Here is a 23362-nt window from a genome sequence, read left to right on the forward strand (position 1 = left end):
GAGGGTTTTAAAGGGAAGGGGGTTGGGGATAGGTGAGCCTGGTGGTGAGTATTAAGGAGTGTACATATTGCATGGAGCACTGGATGTTATAGGCAAACAATGAATTGTGGAACACTACATCAAAAACTAATGAAGTACTGTATGATCACTAACATAATAAAAGAATTAAATAAAATAATGTACATACTTGTGTTTTTCCAAGTTTGTGGATCACATTATCTAGACAATGATGAGAAAAAAGGCTTCTAGTTAATATTCAAAGTATATCTTAGAATTACTGATTCATGTTTGTTGGGGACCTTCATGTCAGCGTGTGTTTGAATATAATATTTATAGTAACTATGGAGTATATGGATATTAAAATTTTACCAGAGAAATTACCACAAAACAGAGCAGAACAAATCACAATATGATTTTGTGTGTGTGTGTGTGTGTGTGTGTGTGTGTGTGTGTGTGTATGGTAGAAAATCTACCAAATCTTTAACAACAATTTTCCTACACTTGGCATGGAAGTGGAAGGGTAGATTCAGAATGGATTTCATTGCCTATCCATTGTACTTGTAAATTAGAATATTTTGAGCAAACATGCATTTCTGTAATAACTACCAAAATATGTAATTATATTAAGAATATTGACAATTCCAGGGTGCTTGTTTGGCTCAGTCACTTAACCATCTAAATCTTGATTTCTGCTTGGGTCATGATCTCAGGGTTGTGATACTGAGCCCCACTTAGGACCCTGGGCGTGGAGCCTGTTTAAGATTTTTCTCTCTCCCTCTTCCACTACTCTCTCCTCCCTAATATATATATATGTGTATACACACACACACACACACACACACACACACACACACATATAATTCCTGCACTACTATAAATTCTGAAATCCAAACTGCATATTATAGGCAAAAAACAATTTGGAAATAGATAAAATACTAGTTATTTACACACCTACCAGAATATTTTTAGATAAATAAATAAATTGTGCTTAAAATATTTGTGGCATCTGTTTAGGTAAAGAATTTTATTTAAACAAGTGAATAATTTATGATTTGTGGTCTTTCACTCTGTTAATTTTTTATAAGTATCTGTTACATAGCAAAAGACTAGACAAATGGTCACGTGTGCTCTGAAGCTTATAGTGTCTTACATATTCACCCAAAATTAGATAAATATTTATTTTGTTTGATAATCAATGTTAGAGTTTAAAGTAAACCTGGAGGGAGAAACTAAAATGGGACATTTCAGAGAATGAAATGAATCATTTATTTTTCTTCTGTTGGAAGTATCAACCTTAGTTCTGAAAATAGCCTTGATGGTGTTTCGAGGAAAGTATCCATTTTCTCACCATTAACTAAGGTGTTAGCCATAGATTTTTTTGTAGATGTTCCTTGTCATGTTGAGGAAGTATCCCTCCATTCCAAATTTGCTGAGCCTTTTTGTGATGGAAGAGTGTTGGGTTTTGTCAAATGCTTTTTTCTTTGTCACCTAATACAATCGTATGATTTTTCTTTTGTCTTTCGATATGCTGGGACTACATTGATTTTTAAATATTGAAATAGTACTGCATGTCTAGAATAAATCTCACTTGTTCCTAGTATATTACTTTTATGCATTGTTGGATTAGAGTTGCTGCTAGTTCATTTAGGATTTTGACATATATGAGAGATATTGATGTATAGTTTTTCTTTGTTGTAATGTCTATCTGCTTTTGGTATTACATTAATGTTAGTCTCATAGAATGAGTTAGAAAATATTCCCTTTGCTTCTGTTTTCTGATAGTTAAGAGACTTTGTAATGTATCCTCCTTAAATGTTTGGTGGAATTCACTGCTGAAATCATTAATACCTTGTGTTTTGTTATTGGATGGTTATTAATAATTCATTTTTTTAAGTAGATATGGACCCATTCGGATTATCTGTTTCTCCTTGTATGAATTTTGGTAATTTCTGTCTTTCAAGGAATTGATCTACTACAAATAATTTATCAGATTATTGGGCATGTAATTACTGTATTCATTATCATTGTGTCTGTGGGATTAGTAGTCATGACCTATATTTCATTTTTTTGTGTGTGTGGTAACTGTTGTTTTCTCTTGTGTTTTCTTTGTTGGCTTGGCTAGTGGTTTATCAACTCTATTGATGTTTTCAAAGAAGCAGCTTTTGGTGTTATTAATTTTTTTCCATTTTCATGGATTTCTGTTCTCAATTTTATTATTTTCTTTCTCTACTTGCTTTGGGTATAAATTAGTCTGTTTTTCTAGGGTAGAAGCATAGGTTATCAGTCTTTAGATCTTCCTCTTTTTCAGTACATGTGCTTAGTGCTATAAATTTCCTTGTAGGCATAGCAGCGTTTGCAACATCGCGTAAGTTTTGATAAATTGTATTTTCATTTCATTTAGTTGAAAATATTTAAAGGTTTCTCAATACTTCTCTTTGATGTGTGGTTTATTTAGAAGTGTGTTGTTTAACTTTTGAATACTTGGATAATTTTCATGCTACTTTTTAGTTACTGGTTTGTAGTGTAATTCCATCATCATCTGAAAATACAGTTCATAAGATTTTTTTTGTTTAAGAGTATTTCATGGACCAGAATATGGTTTATATTATTGAATACTTCATGTGAGCTTGAGAAGAATATGTATTCTCTTGTTTGTTGAAGTATTCCCTAAATGTCAAATAGTTCAAGTTAATGGATGGTACTGTTCAGGTCAAATTTACCCTTGCCTATTTTCTGTTTGCTTTGCTTATTAGTTATTGAAATGAAATTATTAACTTCAATAGTGGATTTTTTGATTTCTTCTTTCAGTTCTATCAGTTTTTACCTCTTATATTTTAACACTTTTTGTTAAGTGCATACCTGTGTAGAATTATGTGTTAGAGAATTTATTCTTTCTATCATTATGTGTTGTCTTTTTTTATAGCTTATAATTTTCTTGTTCGGAATCTACTTGGCCTGAAGTTAATAAAGCTGTTACATGTTTTTAAAATATAATGCTGAAGAATCACCAAATTCTGTCCCTGAAACTAATAATGTACTACATATTAACTAAATTGAATTTAAATAATTAAAATTAAGAAAAATTGGTGTTGACATAGTATGTTATTTTCTATTGTTGGTAGTCTTTATGTCTAAAGTGAGTTTATTGTAGACAACATATGGTTGGGTCTCTCTTTTTTTTTTTTATCTCTTCTGACCGTCTCTGTCTTTTAATTGGTATATTTAGACCATTCACACTTAAAGAATTTATTTATGCAGTAAGATTGATGTTGTAACTATTTTCTACTTATTACATTTGTTCTTTGGGGACAGGAGGTGAAAGAATATCCTTAGGCTAATTATTTCGTGCAATACAAATTAATGACTGCAGGGGAGATGTATGCAGGTTTTTCTCATGTGTTCTTTCTTGAACTTCTAATTTTCTTTTCTCACAAAGCCTTATCCACATAGAAAACATGAAAATAATTACATGGCATTGTTTTCTGACAGTTTTTAACCAATCTCTGTCAGTTTTATAATCTTTAAACTTAGAGTGTTTCATTTAACTGCCTTTTTCCCCCTTTATGAATGTTTTAATATTTTAAACATTTTATCTACCTTGATTCTGAGCTTTATTTAGAAACTGAACTTTTAGGAAAATGAATTTCTGAAAAATTTTGCTATCCACTAACATTTTTTTGAAAGATTATACTCTTTTTACTTACCATTCATGCTTGCATCTTATTAAAAAAAAGTTGTTTGTATTTAAGTTTAAAGGGTTTTCCTAAAATACTTTGATGCCTATCAGGAACAGCCTTTGTTTGGGGGGAAGTTTTTTCTGGTTATAATAAAAACTGTTTCATTTCTCTTCACAAATTTGCAAACTCACCAAAAGCCTTCAATCTGTTTTTCCTCAAGATGTAACAGAACTTTAGTGTTGAATTCTCAAAATAAAAGTACGATTTTTTTTTTTTTTGGAAACCTGTATCAACTCTGGATTTATTTTGTGTGACTATATTTTAAAATAAATATTTTTTGTGACTACCTGAAAAATTCTGAGTTATTGTATTTTAACCAGGTTAGTATCCTTGGCTCTGTCAGCTCTGCATCAACCACAAACAGATGTTCTTATTTAAAACAAATACTCCTTGGACATTGGGGAGGGTGTGTGTATGGTGAGTGCTGTGAAGTGTGTAAACCTGGCGATTCACAGACCTGTACCCCTGGGGATAAAAAATATATTATATGTTTATAAAAAATTAAAAAAAAATTAAAAAATTATTTAAATATAAGACTAGCCATCTCCTTTCAAACAAACAAACAAACAAATAAATAAATAAAACAAATACTCCTGGGGCACCTGGGTAGCTCAGAGGGTTAAAGCCTCTGCCTTCGGCTCAGTTCATGATCCCAGGGTCCTGGGATCGAGCCCTGCATTGGGCTCTCTCCTTGGTGGGGAGACTGCTTCCTCCTCTCTCTCTCTGCCTGCCTCTCTGCCTACTTGTGATCTCTCTGTGTCAAATAAATAAATAAATACAATCTTTTAAAAAAACACAAATACTCCTAATTGCCTCTTAATTCTGTAAAGTCTGAGAATATGGGTGACACAGTAATCATTTAGAAAGACGATTTGGAATGTGGCTATTTGAGCATTTTTCTCTTGACTCTCTGACCTGAAAAGAAGCCTTTATCTCAAAAATTCCAAATATCTCCTCCTTCGAGGGATTTTCTTCTTTTGATATAAGAACCATTGACACCTTTTGCCTTTCTCAACCCAGTCTGAACATATATATCCCTTAAGGCTGTTGTTAGGATATCAATTTAAAAAAAAAAAGTTTGGTGTTAGTATTATATGGGATCTTAGGAACTTTTTCACTGCTTTTATAGGTCAACAAATATTTATTAAATTTCTACTGTGTATATAGAAAGATGAATGGAGATAGTTATATACAAAGGATTTAGATATTGTTTCTTAGAGGCAGAAGAGAGTTTCAAAAGGGCAGAAATAATCATCAGTGTTAAGTTAAGCACTATTCTCTCATTTTAAAAAGTAATGATTTCCATTCAAAAAGTAAAATTATTTTCTGAAAGCTTTTTGAATGAGTCTTAGTATACTTCACTTGTCTTTGTAAAACTGCCTGACCCTGGAAATTCTAAGATAGATGAGTAATGTAGATAATGGTTGCCACTTAAGTGTGCTTTTGTGTAACCCTAAATTCATCATTGTCCAATAGTTAATAGATTGAGTGTGGCTACGTTTAAAAAAATGTATACTCTTGTTTTTAAACATAATCCGTCTTGTTTTTGTCATCTTGGCACTGGAAAATACAAGTTTTATTTTGATAAATGTTGTAGAATTCATTGGGAAAGGATATCTGATGGTATTAAAAATGTCTTTCTCAAAGTGATTTGAAATATCAAAGTTACTTACTGATGTTCAATCTCTTGACACAGTTACATACCAACAATTTCCTAAAGTCAGTACAGAATACTAATGGGTGATTATTTTTTTAGCAAAGAAAATGCAAATGGATTTTGAATTGAATGAATGTTGTACTAAAACGAGGTGATGAATATTTGAAATGAAGTAGAAGTTTCTTAGCAGAAGAATCCCGTGAATCATTATTTCTGCTATAGAACAACTTGATTGTTCAGTTTAGTAACCAGTGCATATTGTCCATCAGTAAATGTTTTTTGGCAGACTAAAGGAAGAGATGAAAAAAATGAGTTTAGGAACTATATTAGATTCAAATCATTATGGACTTTGACTTTTTGGGGGATTCTTGTTCATTTATTTTTTTTTTTTCTAGGCAAGTAGGGAGCCAAGAAGAATTTACAGCGTTAGATTGATAAAAGGAAAGTAGAGCCCATGTCACATTTTATGTATAGAAAGCTTTGAGGGTAGCAAGACTGGAGGGAAGCAGTCTATCAGAGTACTTAAGGCAATTCACCTTGAAGATGATATGGCAACCATGACATAAAAGATTGTGGCATTGAGAATGGATTCATTATCTATTCCGAGAATTCATAGCACTTTGATTTGGTATGGAAAGGCATTATCTAAGATAATGTCAAGGTTTTGAGCCAAGGGTGACAGTGAATGTTAATGACATTACTCCAGAAAAGACAAGTCAGGAGAAAGAGCATGTTTGGGGAGGAATAACAAGAAAAAGATAATGAATTTCCTCTTTAGAATTAGCTTTTTGTTTTATACTATAGTAGACACTGAACACATTCTTTCTAATCTCTGTGGCTATTCAGTATTCTTCCATTGTAACTATTATGGAAGAAAGGCTTTCGGAGGTTATGAAACCTGCCTAAAGTCACACAGTTAGGGATTGTCAGAGTTTGGATTTAATTCTGAGTTTTATTCAGGTTCCATTATGCCATATAAGGATGAGATGCTAAGGTAACTAATAGAAACTATATATATATACGTACACACACACACAAGCAATATAGTAATGTGCATATGCATATTTATATATGTGTGTATATATATGTTGTGTTTGAGAAGTTAAGCTTAAGGATTTTTAGCAAGTGTTTGTAATTTTGAGGCAAAGTTCTAGAGTGATACTGAAGTTGGAAATGGGCAACTAATTTTCAAATCAGACTTTTATATTTAAAATAAACCTGAATGTGTATAAAAACTTAACTGGCTAAATTTTAGTTCTGTTAGATTAATAACAACCTTAAGATGATACGTGAAGGGCATTACAACCCCAACCTTCTGAATGTTTCTTTTGTAGATAGAGTTGGAAAAAAAAATTGTTAGTAAAAGGTTATGGTGGTTTTATTATCCAGAATGTTTCCATTAAAAAGGTCTTGTGGTTATTTTATTAATTTCATATTAAAAGCAAACTTGTAAATTCTACACCCGAAACTAATATTAGTAACTAGAATATAAATAAAAACTTGAAGAAGGAAAAAGGTAAACTTCTCATTTTTATTTATATTTTATTTCATCAGATTTTTTTTTTCCTTTTCTGTGATGTCAGACAACTGAAAGGCTTTAAAAATAGCTTTTTACAGGATGCCAATTCTGATATTCTGGGTTTCTTTCTCTTCCATTGGGAGGTCCTAATGAGCAATGTAATGATCCAGGAAGATGAGAAAAGGGACTTAAAAATGAAAATTGACTGTAAGTATAGTTCTGTAGTATATTAAAATCATAAATCATTGAGAATGTTGGAGGTGATTATTTCACATCAGAATGGAGAAAATGAAAGTATGAGAAAGGAACATGTGCAATGATTTTGTCTATTCTTGTAATTTCTTGAGCTGTAGCTGTAGAGTACTCTGACCAGTCTACACTGAATATTTCCATTTTTGAATTATACATATAATTTTTTCAGATTTTATTTTTCTATTTATGACAGAGAGAGATAATTAGAGAGGGTACATAAGCACAGGGGAGCTGGAGAGGGAGAAGCAGACACCCTGCTGAGCAGGGACCCCCCCCTCCCCCCCAATATGTGGCTTGATCCCAGGACACAGGGATCATGGCCTGAACTGAAGGCAGATGCCACCCAGGTGCCCCTACACATATAATTTTATGTTGTATCTCATAATCTCCTGCTTAACAGTGTGGTTCTTTTGAAAGATATTTCATTTTCAATGTAATCGTGGTTTATCTGTTCAAATTGATGGTGTTACCATCTGGAGAAGTGCAGATTCTACTTGGTCCTTAGTCTTTTGGTAGGAAAGAATTCAGGCAAGAAACCAGAAAGCATGAGATAGCCGAGTTTATAGAGTACACTCACAAGAGTGGTGAGCAGGCAGCTTGAGAGAGGCTTAAGTGGCCCAACAGAATTGGTTCCAGGGCTTTTAACTAGTGGGTGGATTATTTGTTACTTGGGGCAGGAACCAGGGTTTTCAGTGCTTTTTCTTCCTAATTCCTGTCATGCCATCTGCCATCTTGGGTCTTTTCAGGTTTAACCTGGCTTCTTGTGAAGCACTGCCAGAAAAGGCCTCTGACCATTTAGACAGCTGGCCCAGAAGGTGAGCGCCTTCCTTGTGGTGTGGCTGCATGACATTCTTTTGTCTTTTTACCTAGTGTCCCCTAAGAAAGCCCACTGGGGTACATGTGTATCCTGTGGCTTCTGTATTGGAATTCCCATTGGCCATTTGGGCAGGATACACTTAGTTGCAGTCTTAGACATCTCCCACCCAATATCTGCTTCATCCTCTGCTTTTTTGTAGGACCCAGGATTTATACAACTAATTGCCTACCACACTTTCAGGCTTTTCCTTTAGAGCTTCCATGCATTTTCTACAAATATTTTATGTTTGTATAATACCTAATGATAAGATGAATACAGAATAAAAAGGACTTGTTAGGGAATTTGGTAATGACAGTATCATTACTAATATGGAAAGGTGAAGCTATTTCTTCCTATCACACAATTCAGGAAAAATGGGATGAAATGGCACAGTCTAGTTCTGGTTAAGCTATGTGGCTTCAGTTTCTTCATCTGTAACATAGTGATAAATAATTTAACAGTTGTATTTTATGAAAAAGTGAATTTTACATACTTTTGTGAGTATTTGGAATGTTATTATTATAATTATTCCTAATACTCTAATGTGGTATATGTTAAAGAGAACTTTGACAATACTACTTTGCATTTTTATATCCAGAATAGTCCAAAATAGAAAAATAATTAGGGTAATTTGAATGAGATGATTTTCAGAGATTAGAGAGTAAAAAAAAAAAACCAGAAATAGTTCCACATTTTTTAAAAAATATTTTATTTATTTATTTGACAGAGAGAGAGAATCACAAGTAGGCAGAGAGGCAAGCAGAGAGAGAGGAGGAAGCAGGTTCTCTGAGAGCCTGATGCAGGGCTCGATCCCAGGACCCTGAGATCATGACCTGAGCCGAAGGCAGAGGCTTAACCCACTGAGCCACCCAGGCGCCCTAGTTCCACATTTTTAAAAAGATTATTTATTTGAGAGAGAGAGAGAGAGAGTACACAAACATGTTTGCATGATGGGGAGGAGCAAAAGGAGGAGGAGAGAAAAACTTAAACAGATTCTGTGCTGAATGCAAAGCCTGTCACAGGGCTCCATCTCATGACCCTGAGATGAGAAGCTGAGCTGAGACCAAGGGTCCTATGCTTAACCAACTGTGCCATCCAGGCTCCGTTATATTTTTTTGATATACTGAGTGAAGACCTTGGAAACTAGGTGGGACGCAGCAAATACTTAGGTACTGTGCTGGTTCAGCACATACAGCTGAGTGATGTAAACATGGTCCCTATCTTCATAAAACTGAAAAGGAACACAGGAAAAAAGAAAATACAGTACAAATATGATAAAATGTAGTCATATATCATTAAAAAATATAAAATGTTGATGGCCATCTACCATTGAATAATTTAGATGATCTGAAGTCTTGCTTTGTTAAATTCACCTACTTTTCCAAGAGTCTTAAATAATTCCACCAACTTTGTATGTTAGTACTTATCAAAGGGAAATTTTGGTAAATAAAATCTGGAATGAATTGCTTCAGAATCTCACTGTGTTACTTCAGTCTTTTAGGTTAATGTTTGAGCCTTCATGTATTCTTTTCCTTAGTAGGGACAGAAATACCTATATCTGCGATATCACAAGTTGTTAATTTGAGTACTTTGAAAGTGTAAAACATTATGCAAATAATGGATATTATTATTTAACTCCAGCTAAACAAACAAGGTTGATATGGATGTTTTCAGTTTTGGTGCCTGCCAGCAAACATATGTTAGATCTGAAAAAATATTCTTTGAAAATATTCACATCATGACCTTTTCATTAATAAATTTAATCACTTAACATGTAGACTTGTTTCTTCTTTCTTCTCTCATTTGTCACAAATTTAGTCATATGAACTAAAGACTTATGAAGATCTAGGCTTTACAGTGGAAAATGTACATTCTTGCTCCATTCTTTTAAGCTCTCTGGTATTTTATTGTTTCAAGAAGAGTCAGTGAAAGTGTAGGCAATCCACTATAATTGTAAGCCCTCAGGATCCAAAGTCCAGCAGACTTTACTTTGTATCTCGGCTCCCATACTAAAGACGTTTCCTTAGATGAGTAGCTTAAAAATCGTATTTTTCTGAATGCCTGTAATATTCCGAGCACTGTTCCAAATGCTTCACATATGTGGGTTATTTAATTTTCCTGGCAAATTACTACGTTTGTCCTTGTTTGCTAGATGAGGTAACCCAGCTAATAAACAGTGGAGACTTACCCAACAATGTTTACCAGGGCCTGTGCTCTTTTCCATGCCTCTCAGTATCACTTCCTCATGTGTAAAAGAATATTGACTCTTTTATAAGTTTGTGTTGATTATATGAGTCAGTAGATGATAACAGCAGTTCAACAGCAAACTGTAAGCACTCAGCAGGAGGACGAGTGATACATTCCAAATATCTGTTGGTCAATATATATATTTTATTCAACTTAGGTAGTGATATTAAAACTAGCATGACTTAAGAAGAGTGAAGAATAAAAGAATACAGATAGTTGTTAATTTCTAGCAGTTAGTAAGGAACTAAATGAACTCAGTTACTTATCAGTAGAATGAAAAGATTAAGTACAACTCAAGAGGATATAGTGGGTTTTTTTGGTAAAAATATTCTTTTATTGGAAAACCATATTCAGATGTATAAAAGCTGTATAATTATTAAACATATTTTGTTCATGTGATTCTACATGTACTATTTCCATGTAACTGTATTGCAAACACATCTTTGAAAGAAATAACACTGCATGTATTCACATATAATATAGCATCCTTAGAACTTCTTTCATTAGCCTTTAGGAAGTTTATTCAACACTGCACATGTGGTGAATATGTTCTTTCACTGAAATAATGGTCCTTGGATATAACAGAATAGTGACATGATTACAAAAATATTTTATAGGTGTGACTTCACATAGTATATTCCATGCACCACAGTGTGTGAACACATTTACTGAATGATACACTTATTCATATATACAATGTCCATTATTAGAAACTCATTTGGTTCATGTGCATTTATAGTTCAATATTTCTATTTTCTATGATTTTTACTTTATTGAGGAATAATTCACAAATATAATTGCATATATTTAAAGTGTACAATGTGATGATTTGGTAGACATTTTCATTGTAAAATGTTTACCCAGATCAAGACAATGAAGATACCACCTCGTATAGTTAACTTTTTTTGATCAATCTTGTTTAATATTTGGGAGCCAGATCACTATATTTTTAATATGTGCTGTTCTGTTTTTTTAAGCAATATTTTATATTTCCAGGATCTTTTTAAAATTATAATTTAGATCTGGGGTGCCTGGATGGCTCAGTCAGTTAAGCATCTGCCTTTAGCTCAGGTCATGATCACGGGATTCTGGGATTGAGCCCTGTATCAGGCTCTCTGTTCAGGAGGGAGCCTGCTTCTCTCTCTGCTGTTTTCCCTGCTTATATTCTCTCTCTGTCTGTCAAATAAATAAATAAATTTTTTTGGAGGGGGAACGAAACAACTTTATTGAGAAAATAAAATCTTTTTTAAAAATTTAAAGAAGAACTATAATTTAGATCTGGGATAATTTTTCTTTAAGTAGTTCCCAGTGTATATACTGAGTCCTCAGGTCCACCAGACATGTTTATTATCATTTTTCAGTTCATGGAGTATAAGCATTATATTTGGGTGATTGTATTCCTTACTGAAAAACTCCTTTTTCTTAAGTCTTCTCTGATAAACACCATTATTTTTCTTGTATGGAATGCCAGTATTTCAGTATTGTAACAGGCAGCCAAGATCGTAACCTCATCAGAATGTATTTTAACTTGAACAAGACTCTCTTCTTTGCCTGAGGGAGGATGCATTGTTAGTGACATGTGCTTTATTTCCTCATCCAGAAAAGATAATATAAAAGCTGTGTTTCTACTGTGTCTTTAAAGTAAAATCAGCTTAATAGAAGACAATTTTCTTTGATGATACTGTAGCAAGGAAAAATATTAACAACTCATTTAGCATCTTTTTCAATACAAATCATAATTTTTGAGATTCCCATTTGCTTTATCTTGAAATCAAATTAAATCCTTTGTAATATGATATATGATTTGTAACAGTTTGAGGCCAACAGTATTTTAAGTTCTGAATTTACTTCAGTTTAAACCTAGTGCCTACATGAAATTTACTGACACCAAGTAGGTCTTAGATTGTAATAATGGAGGGCTGTAATGATGGCTCAGAATAGTGATTCTTAGTTGGGGTGAAAAGAAAGCCTAAACAAAGTTGTTGCTGGAGATTTTTTTTGAAGGTGAAGGCAATACTTGTTATCCAATGCCTTATCAGCTTAGGATTTCAGATACACTGCATGTGGCTTGGAAAGCTCTCCCAAGTGATAATAAGGTGTTATTTAGTTATTTTTTTTTAAATCGTGGTATGACAGATATAACTTAAAATTTGCCATTTGTACAATTTTATGACATTAATTGTATTCACAATGTTGTGAAATCATCACCACCATCCATTTCTAGAACTGACTTAACTATTAAAGATGTGTTTTTTTCACTCAGATTCTTCTTTTCTCAAGGTTTTTTTTTTACCCACATTTAATAAAATGTGTGTATATTTTAAATTTGAGATTACTTTTTAAATGGGAGAGTTGAGTTCCATCTGTCTGAGGGCACTGAGAAATTTGACTTTCAAAAATGATTCCTGTTTTGCTGTTGTTGTTTCTCATGACTTCCTTTTTATAGGAATATTTTCTTTAAACATATTGACAGTCAATTTGACAAGCTGTCACTTCTGGCAAATGCCACTTTTTCCATGAGTAATTTCCTCCTTTCAACAAATATTATTAGTCACTATATCTTATTATGTTGAGTATCTCCTTTTAAAACTGATAATGTGAAATCCTTTGACTAATAATTCTTACAAAAAAATCATACTGGATAAAAAATTAGAGGACCAAAGGCATTTGCTCAAAAGGAAACAAGTTTTTTTCCTTGATAAGGACAGTGACCAACCCAGTCAAATAAAATGAAAATGAAACAAAATGAACAAATTTTCATCTGAAATGTATGCTACCAGTAACATTATGGGAATTGGAATTAATAGGCCAAAAATTCCCATGCACGTTATGCCTTCCAAGATAATTTACAGAATAAGGGGATTAAAGTATTTGTTGCTTTATTGGAGCAACTTTTTCAACTAGCTGAAAGGCTGATTACATCTTCTTCTCCTTCTCCTGGTCTTGTAGGCTCTGAGAAGGAAAAGTATGGGATGTTTTGAAAGTGAAAACAGGGGTTATTAAGCTTTTTATCACGGAGTCCAAGGAATTATCAAAGATCAATGAAACTTCACTTAACTCAAAAACAGAGACTTGATGCTCAATAGATGTTTGAGGTAGAGACTTAAGGATGAAGCATTTCTGGTAAAGGAGAAGAGAAAGCTGAATCAAAAGCCCTGAGCTGGGAAGGCAACAGAAGGGAAGGCTAGTGGGGTTGAACTCCGGCTCAGGAAGGAGAGATTGGTCTGTACATAGGTTGTAGATCCTGTAAATCCTTGTAGAAAGCTTTCAGCTTTTTGGATCTGTAAGTACAATGGGAAGTCACTGAAATCTTTTTTCTTAAAGATTTGTTTATTTATTAGAGAGCTCACAAGTGAGCACGGGGCTGCAGAGGGGCAGGGGGAGAGAGAATCCCAAGCAGTCTCCACACCCAGCCCAGGACTTGATCCCACAGCACTGAGATCATGACTTGAACTGAAATTAAGACCAAATGAATCACCCAGACACCCTGCCACTGAAATATTTCAAGCAGGAAATTAGCATTTAACATTTTTATTTTGGGGCATCTGGGTAGTTTAGTTGGTTAAGATTTCAGCTCAGTTCATGATCTTGGGGTCCTTGGATAGAGCCCTGGGTTCCTCTCTCAGTTGTAGGAGGGGTCTGCTTATCCCTCTCCCTCTGCCCTTCCTCTGCTCATGGTCTCTCATATAAATAAATAAAATCTTTAGAAAAATTTTTACTTTTAGAAAGGAAACTTTTGCTAAGTAGTAAATATGAATCCAGAATGTCTACGGGTAGAGTTAGGCTGTTCTTTTTGAAGTCCAAGAAGACTTATTTACTCTCTCAGTGTAAATGAGATGAAAGATAGTACAGGAACACCACATGTGCTCAATAACTGAGGGAGTGATGCACTTTCCTACAGGGACATTAACAATACTTGAACAGATGTTAATGTCTGTTGCCTTTAGGAAGCTTATTTCATCAAACATAGTGTTTCATCCCTTATTAACGTGGTTCATAATGCATTGTGTTCTGACTGTGATCTCCTCCTTCAGTGCTACTATGCTCTTTGTATGAGTGTGTGAAACCCAACTGCTCTCTGTAGTCATGGTTAATAATACAGAATTAAAACATTTACCTTATCTTTGAAAATGCCTATTCTCCCATAAAGTTAACATTATATTCTCAGGAAAGAACAGATTTTGGAATCAAAATTGTATTTGAGTTCTAGCTATGTCACTGACCAGTCGTTTGAACTTGAGTGAGGTGTTCGTCCTTTCTGAACCTCAGTTTACTCATCTGGAAATGAGAGTAATAACATCTTGCTAGTAAAGTTGTTTAGGTAAAGCCATCTATGAAAAAGGCTTAAAATAGTGACGGAAACATAGTAAGCACTCAATAAGTGACAGATCCACAAATAAAACAAATTTTTAAAAATGCAAAAAAAGGATATTATAGCTTACAAATGTGCTTGAAATCTATACTGCAAATTATTTTTTATAAAATCTCTAAATGGTCATACGAATATATTAGGGACAAAGGTACCTTTTAGATTTTCAGACTCAAGAAAGTAAGTTTAAATGTAGTCCTCTTTGCTTGGTTAGCTTTATATATCTGCATATATGATTATTTAGATTTGTCCGTATTATAATAATGGATTGCCAAGCAGTAAATTGTATTATCCAGACTTAAAATGTAAAGAAAGGGGGGGAAAAAGGTCCTTTAGTTCTAATGCCCTGTCTTTTTGGAAATGCAGTGCACACTATCCGAGAACTCTTTTGTCATCTCTTCTTTTGTGCACCTAATAGGTCTCTCTCATTTCTCTTTGAATCAACCTTTTAAGACTATGCATTTATTTATGTTCAAATTTAATTAACATGCAGTGCTATAGTAGTTTCATTATACAATATCATGTGAATCAGCCTTTTCATAGAACTAATTTTTGGTAAATCTTATCAGCTTCTTCAACACCTATATTTTAAAACATGGATTATGCTTAAACGATATTAAGGTATGGTACTCTCTTAAGCTGTAAAACCAGTTTTTTTTTCTGTGCAGTTGAGGGTTGATTTGAGTATGTCATTTGACCTGTATTGTTCCTCCACCTCTTCCTAGGTTGTCCCAGTGATGTGGTTATTTGCTGTGGAGTTGTTCCTAATAAGGAAGTAACGCTATTATTTTTCAGACACCCTTCTGCCTGAAAAGTACTCTTTTTGTTACCCAGAGCTATAAATATCTATAAAATTCTTCTGGCTACAGCAGCCACAAAAAAGACAGTCCTACTAGACATGCAACCTTTGTAGTTTTGGGTGTTGTAGTTCCGGGCTACAGCAACCACAGAAAAAACAGTCCTACTAGACATGCAACTTATGTAGTTTTGGGTGTTATAGTTCCGGGCTAAGAATTACCTATTCTTCCTTCAGAACTTAGGATACAGAGAATTGATAGCTAAGTCATGACCAAAGCACGTAATTTAATAATGTCTGACAGTCATGCAATATCTACCAGAATGCAAGACTTTATTAACAATAGCTCAGTCAAGAGCAAACAGCTCTTCCTAAGCCTAAAATAAAGGCTTCTACAGTCTGCCTATTAATTGAAGACAAATGGGCCAGCAGCTCAAATGGTGAATAGGTAGCTGTCATCCTTAGAAGATTCTCCAATTTTTTTTTTTTTAATATTCAGAGGCATTGCCTTGTATGTATTTAAGAAAGAGAAATCCCCTGGCCTGGTTTTTGCAGAGAGGTTTATTCAATCCAGTTATAAAATTTGTCTTCTCACACGTTAAATTCTGATCAATAAAAATAGGGATGTTTCCTTCTTGAGAGGAGCAGGTAAGAAGATGGTAAGGGAAAGAGGCCAAAGTACCCTGCTTGAGTAACGTTATATGGATTCATCTAGCAACAGGAGTAAAAGATAAATTAATATAACTTCAGTTTGTAAAATCCATCGACTTGAGATAGAATGTAAGTTAAAGAATGTGAGTATTCCTAGTTCTTTAATTTGGTTGTACCACCATTGAAATCATAGTTTTGAAGGAAATAACCATTACATTAGATGGTAGATATTAGTTACAAGATACAGCCTTAATTTCAAAATATAAAAAATTAAAAGATGATTCTTAGGATAAGAGAATTCTGATATGGTAAGGTTAAATTGAAAGGTTTCTAAGTCACTGGGAAGTATTTTCCTTGTCCAGTTGGAACCATATTACCTTTTTTCTTTCTCTTCTTCTTCCCTACTTTCTCCCACCCACTTCCACCCACTGTTTCTCATTAAAAATCATGTTACTGTGGCCAGCTAGTTCACAGAAACCACATGCCTTAAGAACAAGCTAACACTAAATTCGAACTACACAGGAGCGAGTAGGTAGAAAAAAGGAAAGGAGCTTTCTAGTTAAGTAAAAACATTTTCCTGCCTACTCCTGGCAAAGTTTTCTGCCAACAGCAGATTCACACAGTGGGCTTAATTCTTTTCATTTAATCCTTTGGTTGACTTTATGAAATAAAAAATAAAGAAGCACCGCTGGCACTGTTGAAAAGACATAACTGATATGTGTGGAACCTCTGGGCATTTTATCCACTAACTGATGAATCAAATTGGGCTTAACTAGGACAAATTAATATTTTTCTTAAGATAAAAACTTGGTTTGGATTGAACTAAGTCCCTGTATTTGTCAGATTTTATTTTATTATCATGTTAATTGATTTTCTGTGAAGAAAACTTGCCTTAGATTTTAATGTGATAGTCAGTGACTAAGAAGAAACAAGAAGTTGGTTTTTCTTCCCATCTTCACCTTTGCCCCCACTTTCATGCTACTTATGGGTGAGAAAATAGTGTTAAGTGAGATAAAGCACTTCCATTTACAGATTGGTATATAGCCCAGGATATGTATAGTTTCAAAAAAAGAATCTGATGTTTGAGGAGCTTTAAAGAAATCTGTATCAGATTTTAATAAATCTGTATTAAAGTTTTGTTAATTTAAATGTGCTTAGACTCTCAAATATGAACTAAGTGTCTTGCCATTTTAAGATTTCATTAGATGTAAATTGGGTTCAATTTTAAGTACTACTTGTGTATAAATACAGTGCAAAATCCCTAAATCTTCTGTGAAGGTATTTAACCTTCATTCCTTTATACTTCTTCAATTTTTGCATATATTTGGACTTCTTTGCATTTTTTTTTAATTTTTTTTTAAGATTTTATTTATTTATCAGAGAGAGAGGTAGGGAGAGAGTAAGCACAGGCAGACGGAGTGGCAGGCAGAGGCAGAGGGAGAAGCAGGCTCCCTGCTGAGCAAGGAGCCCGACGCGGGACTCGATCCCAGAACGCTGGGATCATGACCTGAGCCGAAGGCAGCTGCTTAACCAACTGAGCCACCCAGGTGTCCCTCTTTGCATTTTTATATGAATGCATTTGACCCTGCCTAAAATGTGGCCACTAAACATTTTTATTTCCCCTTTTCTGTTTAGCATAATACTGTGTACCCGACAAATATTCTATACATATTTAATGTGTAAGTAGAACTGTAGAAGTCTTACCTGTTGTTAAGATATTGGATCCAGCTAGCTTTCTAGTACTGTAACAGAAGAAAAACACTTTGAGAAGTCAGGTAGATGAGAAATCATCATGTTCTTACCTGAGAAGATACTCTGGTGAGTAACTTCTATGCCCTTACAACCTCAGGTTCTTGTACAACACGTAGTTTAAAACCAGATTGTTAAGTTTCATTCTCCCTGGTAGAGTGTAGATGACCAAAATTAATAATGTGATTTACACATTTTAAAAAGCTAGTGCCGGATTACCACAGCAAAATTGTCATAAGTCTCCAATGGTGACAAACTGAGTATTGGTCCTTTGGGTAGAATAGTCATGCAATGTGAAATTTCTGTGTGCATTCCTTCTTAAAAAGAAGCCAAATAAGAAGCTTCTACCTTTGGCATATAGCAAATACCTTTGCCAATGCAGAAAGTCAAGAACTCACTATTTTGTTGGGTTTTTTTTCCTGAAATTTAAAGTATTTGTCACTGTTTTCAGTCACAAAATCCTATTTCCTTTGTACGGTGTAATTCATGTTTGATTCAATTCAAAAATGGGTCATTTTTAAAACATTCCTTTCATGTTTAAAAATAAATAGTTTGGCCAGGGGTCAGTAACTTTAAACCATATTAGCTCTTCGTTCCCTAAAGTTTTAGTTACACTGTCAGTTGGATTAGTTCTTAAAGGTTGGTGAACTAGAGAAGACTATTATCAAAGAATTAAAGTCCTTTCTTGAATGACTAGATTGATACTATCTACTACTTATATAAGAAGACTATATTCTTGATTAATCCTGGTGTCTGTGCTTAGAAAGTTTATTCTAGTGTAATTTCCTGGAATTTAAATTTATGACATTTGAAAAATATAAATTGTAGTTAGACATTGAGATTTACTTATTGTGGTTACTTATTGTGGTATTCCATGGTAAATATGACCTATCAATATGTTAAATGGTTGAGAGTCAATTTACTTTTACATTCTATGGGAATGTTTAGATTACCAGAGGAGTAAAAATAACAGATTAATAACATAGCATTATTTATTTTCAACAATCACTTTGATTTATATGCCATCCAAATGCCAATAAATAAAGATCATACTATATTGTCAAAATTCATGAAATGATATGCTTAAGATTGTGCATTTGGTTGTGTGAAAAGTTTACATTGATATTGAACTTTAGTTAATGGCATGTTATGCTTAAATGTTTAAAGGTAAAGAGTACTGATGTTTGAAACTTCTACCTAAGTGAAAGTAGTGGGTGGATGGATAGAAGGATGAGTGGATGGTTATACATATATGTGATAAGGCAAGTTATAATAAAATGTTAATTATAGAATCTAGATGGTAGGTATATGGGTGTTCACAATTCTAACTTTCTTGTATATTTGAAAATTTTCATAATCAAATAAGAGGAAAGAGTGAATAAGGATACTGTAGTGCACATAGACACAGACACACAAAGAGGGATATTACACAGATCTAAAAATGGATGAGATGGTGCCATTTGAGACAATACCCTAGAGGGTATTGTGCTAAGTGAAACAATCTTACTGAGAAAGACAGATGCCGTATGATTTCACGTGTAAATGGAATCTAAACAACGACAATAGCAACAACAAATGAATAAACAAAAAGTGGAATCGCAGCTATAAATGCAGAGAATAAACTGATGGTTGCCAGAGGGTAGGAGGGTGGGGGATTGGGCAAAACAGGTAAGGGGAGTGAGAGACATAGGCTTCTGGTAATGCAATGAATAAGTTATGGGAATAAAAGATGCAGGATAAGGATTATAGTCAATGCTCATGTAATAGTGATGTAAGAGGACAGAAGGTACACTTGTGAGCATAGCAGGATACATACACTTGTCGAATCACTGTGTTACACACCTGAAACTAATGTAACATTGTGTGTCATCTACACTCAATTTAAAAAGAAACTGAGGAAAAAGCTTAAAACCCATTTGAATTATAATTATGTGAAGCTTATTAAAATACTATAAATATCCATGCTTCAGTTTTTATGTTCACAGAAGTTACTGGTTTTTGTTGTCCAGAAAGCCTATAATAAGGATTTTTTTAATTAAGTAGAAAAAGTAAAACTTATGTTGTTCAGAATTTGAGATATTGTGCAATACATTTAAGTTTAAAGATGCATTGTTCTTTATTTTCTGTTAAAGGAGTCATTACATACCACTTGTTACTGAACAAATTTCCTTAATGTTTTAGACATCTTTGGGTACATTTGATACAATTTTTAATTAGAAAGCTGTAGAGAACAAGATTTACCTTTAGTTTCATAAGTAAATTTCATGTTCAATCAGAAGATAACCAGTGAAAAGGTATTGTTAATAAAATCTTTATATTCGTTAAGTGGTTTAACTTTATTGTTTGAAGACAGTAATTGGCTAAACGGTATGGTCACATCATATCCACTAGAGCATTAGGGAGGGCTACTTGAAAAGGGCTATATCAAAGTCCAGCAACCAAAGTTAACATCTGGCACTGTGCCTATCATTGGTCTTTGGGGTGAGATCTCTAGTTGAACATGGCATCTTCTTCCAATGACTGATATATAAAGGAATTCAATTCATAGCTTCCTCACCAGAAACAACACAAAGCATAACTCTTTTTCTTTAAAATTCAAGTAGAATGGTGTTAGACTGAGTGTTAGCATTAATCCCCATTTGCTGTGCCAACGTTTCAGAAGGAATCTGTTGTACATCATTTGGTTTACTGAAGTTTTTAAAATAAAAGGACTCTGTTTTAAGAGACTTCACATATTAACTTAAATATTAATACCTATTATTTGAGAGAATTTATTAAACAATTCAGTACCTCTTAAAACTAACTTGAATGTCACTAATTACAAAACTGATTAACATATGTAATAAAGAGTATATATGAACACAAGTACTTGTGAACCATATTTCTATTCTACCTATGAATCCTGAATGACATATGGCATTATAGAGTCATGCAGTTTTCCCAGAAGTAACCCTGAGGCCCTGGGCTACCAAACTGATAAACATAAGTTTGATGCTTTGCCTGTCTGCAACCTTTTCTAGAAAATTTCCAAAGAATGTATATCTAAATATGGATCCTGGAAAACAAAAGCTGTCTTCTAGATTTATAAAGGCAAGATTTGTATGGCTCTCTTATGAAACATGCTATGGTAGGAGATTAGACACCTGTTAGGAAAGAAAGATTTTTTTTTTTGAAGATTTTATTTATTTGACAGAGAGAGATCACAAGTAGGCAGAGAGGCAAGCAGAGAGAGAGGGGGAAGCAGGCTCCCTGCTGAGCAGAGAGACCAATGTGGGGCTAGATCCCAGGATCCTGAGATTGTGACCTGAGCCGAAGGCAGAGGTTTAACCCACTGAGCCACCCAGGTGCCCCAGAAAGACATATTTTAACAAGAAAAAACCTAAAAATATAAATGGAAAAGTAAATTTCACTTATACTATTGGAATATTCACATGAGGGAAATAGATAACTTTTAATTTGCAAGAAGCAAAGGCATATGAATTTTTTTCCAGGTCATTTTGTTTTCTGATTTTCTTTGTAATGATACTAGCTGGGCTTTTGTTATAACAAATATAGTTACGGATTACTTTTGCCATTTTAGCTTTTAGTGGATCACCTGTTGGGAGGATTTTTTTTTCATTCCATTATGTACATTATAAAAACATTTGCACAACTGATATGAACAACATAGATAATTTGCAGGTCCACCGAATGTTTTAATTTTGGTTGTATTTCTAAGCATTATTATGGTACAAAATTTCCATATGTCTTAATAGTTGGAAGGAAGCATTGATATTTAAATATTAATTTTAATGCCAAATATAAAGTACATTAATACATTTGAGTGAATATTTAAAACTCCAGATGAGAAGATAATTATATAAAATTGTGTATTTATAATTTGAAGGGCTAAGTCATTCATAGTCATGATAGTTCTGTCCACCTGATTCATCTCTTTTTGTCAGAAAGTTCTTTATTAGTTCTTGACATCTGTTCTTAGCATATATCACTTTGTAGTCTTAAGATGAGTGAAAGAGTGGGAAATTAGGCATTAGCGTTAATTTATAATTTATAATGGGAAAATTGCCAGTAGTTCAAATTAGCATAGAAAATCTCGTGAATCATCCAAATATTTATGGTCTTTTGAATCTACAACCCTATATAGTAATTATCAAACCTACTGAAGTTTTAAAACAACCGAGCTAAACTAAAGATCCCTTGAAACACTGTTTTGTAGATCTTTGGACATTCGAACTCTTTGCTTTTAACACAACTAGCAAATACTGAGTGGGGTGATGGGAGATGGATAGGTGATTCTATAGCTTAATTTTTCACTAGGGTAGCCATTAGCTACCTTAGGCTATTTATACTTAAATATTAAGTTAATTGTAATTAAATGAAATAGAAAATTCACTGCCTCTGTCTCATTAGCCACATTCAAATGCTCAGTAGCCCTCTGTGCCTAGTGGCTACTATACTGAACAGTACAAAAAGACATTTCCGTTACTGCAGAAGGTTTTACTGAACAACATTGTTCTCAACTGTTAGTGATTATCCCAGAATTTTCTACATTTTCTTTAAAGCTTAAACTTCTGAAAACGTAGCCCAGTGTTGCTTTGAGAGTTACAGAAGCTTTCTGGGGTTGAATTTATCTTCAAGTGCAATCAGTTTATTATTTTAGATGTTGGTTTTCCTAAAAATGCCAATCAATATTTTAAACAACACACATGAATAGCAAGTATTGCTGCAGGTACTGTACAGTCCTTGTCATTAAAAAAGGTGGTCAGCACAATGAGAAGACACCCCCCCATATTGTCTGATGAAAAATTACTGGTTTTCTCCTAAAATCAGTTCTTAAATTGTGGTTGTAACAACCCATCTCAATGCCTGCCTGCAAGTAGCTAAATATCACTGATCTCATTTTAAATCTATACCTAAAATTTCCAGATGAGCTCTCAACATCCCCGGGCATCATATTCTATTTGTTTCCTATTTTCCAAATGATTTTATACCTTCTTTTCTCTTCAAACAGCCTTTCCACAATATTTCTCACTTCCCACACAATTAACCTTGCTTCTTATTAATTCATTGAGAAAAATAGTTATCATATCCAGGTTCCTTCATCCATGTACCTGTAAATCTACCAACTCATCTAGTTCTAAATCTAATTCTTGACCTAATGGTTGACATTAACCTGTTTTCTTTTCAATCCCAGCTCTTCCACTTGGACTCAGGATTTCATTTCTTCTCAAATTGTTCATGCATTTTCTCCTAAAATTTTTCTGTCTCCTTTTACATTATCAATATTTGTGTATCTACGAAGACATTTTAGTATCTTCTAACATAAAAACAACACAAAACAAAAGTAAGCTCTTTTGATTAGTTTTTCTTTTTCAGGTATTACCTTGGTTTTCTACTTTAGTTATCATGCACAAACCCCCACACACTTATGACTTTGTTAAATTATTGTTAAGTGGAGTACAGGGTGCTGGATGGTGAGCCTTCCTTCAATAGCAGTACAACATGGGCTGAGGGGTTGCATGGGGGAGG

General features: G+C 33.7%; 1 protein-coding gene across 2 annotated transcripts in view; it reads left to right on the forward strand.

Annotated features, from left to right (window-relative positions):
* The window catches only part of IL1RAPL1 (interleukin 1 receptor accessory protein like 1), a 1474879-nt gene that overhangs the window by 348947 nt on the left and 1102570 nt on the right, over nucleotides 1-23362 (forward strand). The window lies entirely within an intron of this gene.

The sequence above is a fragment of the Mustela erminea genome, chromosome X (assembly GCF_009829155.1).
Source record: "Mustela erminea isolate mMusErm1 chromosome X, mMusErm1.Pri, whole genome shotgun sequence".
Lineage (NCBI taxonomy): Eukaryota > Metazoa > Chordata > Mammalia > Carnivora > Mustelidae > Mustela > Mustela erminea.